General features: G+C 34.7%; 1 protein-coding gene across 1 annotated transcript in view; it reads left to right on the top strand.

The window, feature by feature from the left end:
- Window positions 1-1,275: 1,275 nt before the first annotated feature.
- LOC138703225 (uncharacterized) overlaps window positions 1,276-8,093 on the top strand; it is a 1,345,654-nt gene continuing 1,338,836 nt past the window's right edge. Inside the window, exon 1 of the mRNA XM_069830937.1 lies at window positions 1,276-1,296. The gene's annotated coding sequence lies outside the window, so the exon portion shown is untranslated. The remainder of the gene's footprint in view (window positions 1,297-8,093) is intronic.

Genomic DNA, 8,093 nt, shown 5'->3' with positions numbered 1-8,093 from the left:
CATTTATAGTCTGGGGGGAAAACAAGACAGACGTTTATCACGGCCTGCTGGAGTATAGTGAACACAGAAACATTTTAAAGCAACAATGTTGAAGATAGATATTTTTGTTTTGCAAATTTGCCGTCATTGAACAGAAACCAAGATGGAGATTCCATTGCAACTAATTAGAAATTCCTCTTTTAGGTATGTAATAAACGATCTTCGCACAAAATAATGTACGATACACGAGCGGTATGTTTTCTTTCAATTCTCGGAAATTAAAAAAGCCCAACTACGTTTCGCTTTTTCAAACTTTTCCTCGAACATGAAAACTTCAACATACCGCTCTTGTAACGCATATTACTATTTTGACACGATTATTTATTTTAATTATCGTTTGGTTTGTTTATTTGACGGTTTCAAACTTTTCTTCTTTTTCTCCCTAAAACTTCAATGATACCTTACTGTAGTTATTTGTTTTCTTTCTTTAATTTTTGTCATGTTATCTGTTTTTCACAGACTGTACCTTTATCAATCATGATTTGTTATACACATTATGCTGTCCTTCTATAGCCCCTGAATATGAGTTTTATTCGTCGAACATGCTCAGTAAATAAAAAAAAATTAAATAAATATTTTCCGCTTATTGTACAAGGTCACCTTAAATAACCACATAGTCATTTTTTTTTATTTTATTATATTGACCTGATTGAGGTGGCACGGATATAAAGCACATTATTATTTTAAAACTCGTATATCTCTTTAAATATCGGTCCTATAAAAGTGTTCCTTAGAATAAAACTTGTTTGAAACATTTTGTAAATCAACTTTTGTTATGTAATGTTATCCTAAAATCAATAATAGTCTAGATATTTAGATTTATTTACTTCAGTCTCTCTTACAACCCCCATTTTAAAGAATGTATTTTGAATACCATGAAGCCTAAAATCTAAGTGGGACCTAACTTATTTCACATACTAATTTTCGTAGACTTACAGACTTACAAATAAAAATTTAAAAAATGCAATTTTCAGTCTCTGTACAGTCCATTATACATGCTAACACCAATTATTTTTGTAAAAAAGAAAATTACTAGAACATTTTAGTTTGCAGTTTTATTATTTGTATAGATGAGAGTGTGATTTACCCTAATTTTAACATGAATTTTGGAATAAAATAGTAGGTAAACTATGTCTAATGCATTTCTTTCTTTTGATTCAGGTAGGTGAAAAATGTATCCCGCTGGAAGATACAATTCGTGATAACTTGGATATCTTAGCAACTCATCGTGCAGCATCTAGACGAGACTGAAGAAAGGTTAGTGGCGACAAAGGAAATTTATTATGAAAACATTTTCAAAATAACTAAGCTAGCTATAAGTTCTTCAGTTACGAGTCCACGAGAGAAGTTAGCGTTATCAGACGTTTTGTTGGTGTCATAAAGAATTTGGGTAGAGTGGCAATTTGATCTTCGAGCAAATTACGTATAAAACGGTGTTTTCAGAAGTTTCGTATTTCATTTAATTATTAGTAAAACAACAAGGTGAAGCTTCATCATAATTATTATCATAAGCATACTAGTTTTATGTTGAGAGTATTCTCCAGGCCTATATTTACCAATAGGCAAAACGCGGCAGTTGCCCCAAGACGGAAGAATTCAGAGTGTGGCATTTTTGCGCGAAGAGCCTGCGAAACATTCGCGGATTTTGTTATGAATCAGGGAAAAAAAACTATGAAAATCGGCACTTAAAATTTTTATCATTTGCTTCTTCCCAAATAAATAAATAAATAAATAAATAAATAAATAAATAAATAAATAAATAAATAAATAAATAAATAAATAAATAAATAAACAAACAAACAAACAAACAAACAAACAAACAAACAAACAAACAAATAAATAAATAAATAAATAAATAAATAAATAAATAAATAAATAAATAAATAAATAAATAAATAAATAAATAAATAAATAAATAAATAAATAAATAAATAAATAAATAAATAAATAAATAAATAAATATGAATGAATGAATATGAATGAATGAACAAGTGAATGAATAAGTAAATTAATAAGTAAGTAAATAAATAAATAAATAAATAAATATTTCACCCGTGTTTCAGACCACCCGCATCAGGATTTTTTCTCGAAAACTATATGATACTGGTTATTCATGAAAAAAATGTCGATAACCAAAACCTATATAAGGAATCTATTGGTAGTAGTAGGTACCATTACCCGTAACAAATCGGAAGTAGGCCTACCTTCGAAATTTCAAATGGGAACACAGGTCATTCGGCTTTCCCCCCCTGAAATTTTCTAGCGCTTCTTTAGTGGAGCAGCGAAATCCGAATTGAGACAAGTGGCCAACAGGCTTGGAGCTCACATATTCAGTTTTACACAGTTCCAACGCCATTGCAAGGACGTGTTTTCACGTACCCTTTTAAGTTTCTCCTCCCAGTTCATTCATTCATTCATTCGTAGCATCAGTTGTACTGTACCTGGCACGCTGAATAGAACACTACGCTCCAAAGTGTCTCGCACTGATGTTGTCTGCCGTAGTTGTACACGAAACGTCTGGTCGTAACATGGCCAGTAGATCACGGCCTATTAGCCCGAAAACTCTAATCCCATCGACGCCGGCAGTGAGAGTCTACATTCGAAGAATATATAGGCTGATAATCAATGTTATTTTTCTGGAGCCTCTTTAAATGAATTGCAGTAAAAGAAGAAGTACAAAATTAAAGTGATATTATTATAAAAATGAATGTAAATAACATTACAAATTTAATACTTCTTGTTTTCCATTTAAATATTAGTTTTAGAATAAAATAATAACTTCCATAGGATTTTCTCATCATCACCCTGATTCTGGGTTGTGTTAAAAAAAATTGACACTTGCATCTTTGTTTGTTTCAAAAACGGACAGAAGTCAATATTAGTTTCAAAATGTAATTTTTAAGTATGTTTTAAGTGTTTTAAACTAATATTTTTAGGTGAAGACCAGAATTATTTTATTGATGAACTTACCAATATGATACACAATAAGTTTTATACCTTATGCTAGAAGTTAACATAATAAAAAAAAAATATGACTCTACTGACAAATAATAAAAATGGCTCTTGTCCGTCTTTGATACTAGGCTCCTCATTTACTTGTTATTTTATACACATTAGGAAATACGTAAATAACTTATTTCAGTTATATATTACAAAAGGGGGGATGTCCGCTAAGAAGACACCTATAGCTTTACCCAACGGTATTTTCTAAACTTCGAGCGCTCTATAGCAGTACTTGAAGTCTGTGAGTCCAAAAATTTATTGGTATTGCTACATAAGATACAACAAACATGAATAGGTACATCAATTATTTGCAGTACACTAGTGGTGGAGTGTGATTTTGAGACCTGTGATTTTGTCGCCGGTTCGAACTGTGACTATAGTTTCGCGAAATCGCCATCTCCGATTTATGAAGCATAACGATGGCGATTGATGTATGCTGTAGCCTATATTATGTGACGCTCCAGACAACTTAAAGTCACAAGATTAACTCCAAGGTCAAGTTACGATGCACTCGCTGTATTCTTCGGCGAATGATTCACTTACTCGTAAGCATTCTTGAGTGAATATACGCGCCGACACATACATAGCGATAGCACAGCGCAGAGCGTGTTTATTATACTCGACCCTCTAATCAATTATTGATATAAGGCATATTAAGCTCGCGCAAGAAACGATTACCGAAAAACAATGGTGGTGTTACTGTCTGTTTTGACGTATGTAGGCACGCCGAGGGAGCGAGAGATGCGGGCCGATGGAAGTACTGCCTCTTCCAGAAAATGAAGAGATGGGGACATCGATTGTGGAAATGAAGAGCGTAGCAAGAGAAAAATTGGAAGCGAATTAAACGCGCAACATTATGTTTACAGATAAGATAATGATACTCTGCGAGGGGAACGCTCCATCACTACATGATAAAATACAAGCACTTGGAACAAGACACCTATTCTCATGCAGTGGAACTGAAACTAAAACCGTAATGTAACTATCACAATGCAAGACTGATTCTATCGATATCGTTTCTATTCCGACTGTACTCTTGAATATCATTCAAATTATCTCGTGATCTTTCCTGTCGCCCGCTCTTCCTTATTGAATTGTTTCGTTTGCAATCTTATCGTCGGTAATCCCTGCTTGCAAGACCTTTTTTTATAGCATTATAGGATTGGTAAGAGAATATCAAATCACAGAAGAGCGACAAACATGAAAATCTGTCGATTCGTGATGAGAAAAATTCACAATCGTCAAGAATCATCCGAACACAAATATCACACTGTGACAGAATTGCTATTATCTGTCACAGCGACTTTTCCGGAGCTGTGACGGCAAAATGCTGTCACATCCTACGTCTACAATTTAGACTACTGTGTCAAATATGGTAGTTTTTAATTTTGCTCCTTGCTGAAGTATTGAAATCGAATTTCTGTACATTTATTCCGTTCAATGATTTGACAGAACGATGACATGTAATCCTAGTTCTGAGCACTTTTAACTCGTCCACAAGAAATTCAGAAGATTGTTTTACCGTTTAATGTTCGCTTTGAAATTGCAATTTTTTTTTTTTTAAGTTTTAGGAAGGAATGAATTAAAAACTTGATGAAGTTCGTTTGAAGCTTCCACCTCATCAGAATATTTTGTTAGACGTTTCTTTCCACTTCACGTTCTTTTCTGTAATGAAAGCCACTCTCATTAGTGGTATAATACCTTAATTCAGGAGTTCTTCCCATTGATTTTCATCTCACTTTAGGCAGCGAGGCTGGGAAACTAGAATGTCAGTCTTACGAGGAAACTACGTGGAAGTTGGCCATCACACTTTCTGTTTATTTGGGAGTCACTCAGTTCCATTAATTAAGGAACAGCAGTCCGTCATTGGTCGGAAGAGACACTTGTGCTCTTAACGAGACTCCTCTATCTCTGTTTGTATAAAAATGCTTACAGTATTATTTACTCGTGCTTCAGTTCCTTTATTTTCATAATGGTACGATCCATACTTTCCATAACGTGAAGTAGGATGTAGTTTCCATTAGAAATAACGTCTGGTTTTAAGTATTAAAAATAAATCGTAAATGCTATATAATCAGCATAATTGTCATCGTGATGATTATAATCGCTGTCAGTATCATCAACTAAAATGATTTGTCTTCAGAAAATGTATTTTTCACCATGAGGATTAGAGTAAGTTTTCAGTTAATCTTCTACCAATGGCGGATTAATCATTAGACCAATCTAGGTCAGACTTATGGCCATGGACTCTTGGGTAGGGGGCGCAATGTGGCTGTAGCATAAGATGAGTTCAGAAATTGCGGGATATTTTTCCAGTTGCAGTTATCAACATTGTGATTGAAACCGTGCTCGGTTTAGCTCTAGATTTACAGCGATACAAACAATACATTACAATATATACAGAGTGTTAAGAAAAAAGTGTTACTGTACAGGACTGGTAACTGTGTCCGCGGTCTTGTTGGTGAGGAAAAGGTTTTCTGAGGGATGCGAAGAGGAAGGGGAGAGTTGAGCTTATTGGTAAACGTACTATTATGCGTGCAAGAAACATTTCCTCTTACATTGTCTTCGCGTAGGGTTGCAGTGGGATGCAGATGAAGTCGCCGTTCACACGGATTCTTCAGAAGATGAACTGCCATTTTCACTATCGCTGCTCCTGGCTTCACTATCAGTATCAGTGTTCAAGTTGATTGATATTTGGTCAATTACATCTGGAACTACTCCGTCCTTTTCCCAATATTCTGCTTCTAAAGTGCCAACGTGGTGGCAGAAACCTGCCCAATCTTGGCGCGTTACCTTCTGTATTGCGTAACATTCGTGTCCCTTACAATTCTCTTAATTTTTGACCATGCGAGTTCGATGGCATTTAAATCACACATATATCGAGGAAGACGTATCACAACATGTCCACTACCTGTCAACATATTATCTATCCCATACGTCTTCTCTTTTGGTTTCAGTGGAAGAATCGGTATATGAAAGTCGTTCTTACGCATTGTATCATTGCACTCGACTCCTTTCTTTCGCAGCCACTCTATCATGTCCCCTTTGAGGCCGTAGGGTGATGGCGCTTTATCAACCTGAATGCAATGGTATGGTGCATTGTCTAAAAGGACAACAGAATTAGGTTGAAGATTTGGCATAAGTTGATTAACTAACCATTTTTGAAAATTGACGCTGTTCATGGCAGTCTGCTTTGTGTATTAGTTCTGCACCAGCAAGAAAACCACTTGCGTCCCCTGCATGTAGTATGATCAGTCTGTTCCCCGAATTCTTATTGCCCTGAACTCCCATTACGTCGTCACTTTGCCAACATCTTCGGTGAGTTAGATTGCTATCAACCCACGTCTCGTCTACATACACAATTTCACGTCCTTCTTCTCGATACTTCTTCATTTTACGCAGATAGTTTGCCCTTCAATCAATAATATCCGGTCTTTCTACCAAGTTTTTTCGTTTTGACTGGCATTTCCTCCATCTAAACCCTATGCTTTTCACAACTCTGTTCAGTGATTTTCTGCCCCAAGGAAAATTGATTTTTTCTTCAATTACAGTACCTTCAAAATTTCAGGTATTGTCGGCACTCTCTTTTCTTGTCATAAATGGACGTCACATTGAGCACTTCCTATGAACAAGTGTTCAGATCTCAGAAAGTATGTGTTGTAGGACCCATGTTTATTAGACTTTTTTTCTTGTTTTGATGCATACTATCACCTCCTAAAATATTGACTACTTTTTTTTTAACATTCTGTATATATACATATATATATATATATATATATATATATATATATATATATATATATATATATATATATATAAGAGGACCTCGCCGTCCTCTACTGAATATTGTGTAATCAATGACTTTGTGTAAATAAGTTAATAAATAAATAAAGTTACAATAGTCCTGCATTGTGGAAAATTTATCGCTGAAACCTGAGGGAAGAACGATTTGTGGACTACGTAACTTAAAACTCAACAATCGACAAAATATAAAACAAATGAGAAATGGGTATGTAATTGAAAATTATGAAACAAGTTTATAATGTTATACTAAATGACACCAGTCAATGTTTAGGGAACGAACAAAGCGAGTTTCATTATTTTGAGGAGTGCAATGACTGTATAATATTATTAACGTGTTCCATTTGTTACTTTTGTGTATTGCATCATTATATAGTTATTTATGTATTTATTTACATAACTAACTAGAACAGAAAGTGATACTTTTGTGTACGAGAGAGATCTGACATCATGTAGGTAGGCCTTATGCCAAAAAAAAGTTAATAAATCATATTATTGTAATGATGGATAGTTTGATATCATGGTCTATGAAGAAAAGGGTTGCTATTGAAAATGATGTACTAGATATTACAGCACGACAAATCGTTTCATAATATTAACTTTTTGGCACACTACAGTACATGGAAACAGCTTTTTCATAACACATTATTGGTTCGAAAGTCCTTCTTTGTTGTACGCGTACGGAAAAAAAAAACATTGTTATGATTTGATTTTCCTTACGAATACCGCAAAGTTGTCATAGCAATATAAACAGCTATGACGAAACATTATGAAAACTATCACTTCACAATATGAAAACATATCCAACTATGAATATAGAAATTGTACTGTAGTCAGTGCTAGACTACTAAAATGCTAACAGATAATAATTTTATTTAGATTTATTTACAGAAACAGAAATAATTTACAAACAACTTCATAAAAGACAATATCACTGTCCAGTACAGGGCTGGGCATTGGGAGCGAATCCAAATTCTAAACGGGGACGCTTAATTTCATCCGTCACGACATTAACACTGCGAGGAAGAGAGGGGTTGAAGAGAAGTCATATGGTTTCCCGAGAGAGAGTAGAATTCGTACTTTGTGCTCAGACCGGGTCTAGTACATACAGTCACGAAGCTTGAGGTGATTTGTTTGCATTTCTCAGAGTCCGTGGATAACTCTGGCATTTCTCGCGATACAGCGCTCCAAGCGGTTAGCGACTAGGAGTACTAGGAACAATAGTCTATGCCGTATTTCGCATTGTTGTG

Source organism: Periplaneta americana, chromosome 7 (genome assembly GCF_040183065.1).
Source record: "Periplaneta americana isolate PAMFEO1 chromosome 7, P.americana_PAMFEO1_priV1, whole genome shotgun sequence".
Classification (NCBI taxonomy): Eukaryota; Metazoa; Arthropoda; class Insecta; order Blattodea; family Blattidae; genus Periplaneta; species Periplaneta americana.
Note: the sequence above shows the minus strand (reverse complement) of the source record. Positions and strands in the feature narration are given on the sequence as shown.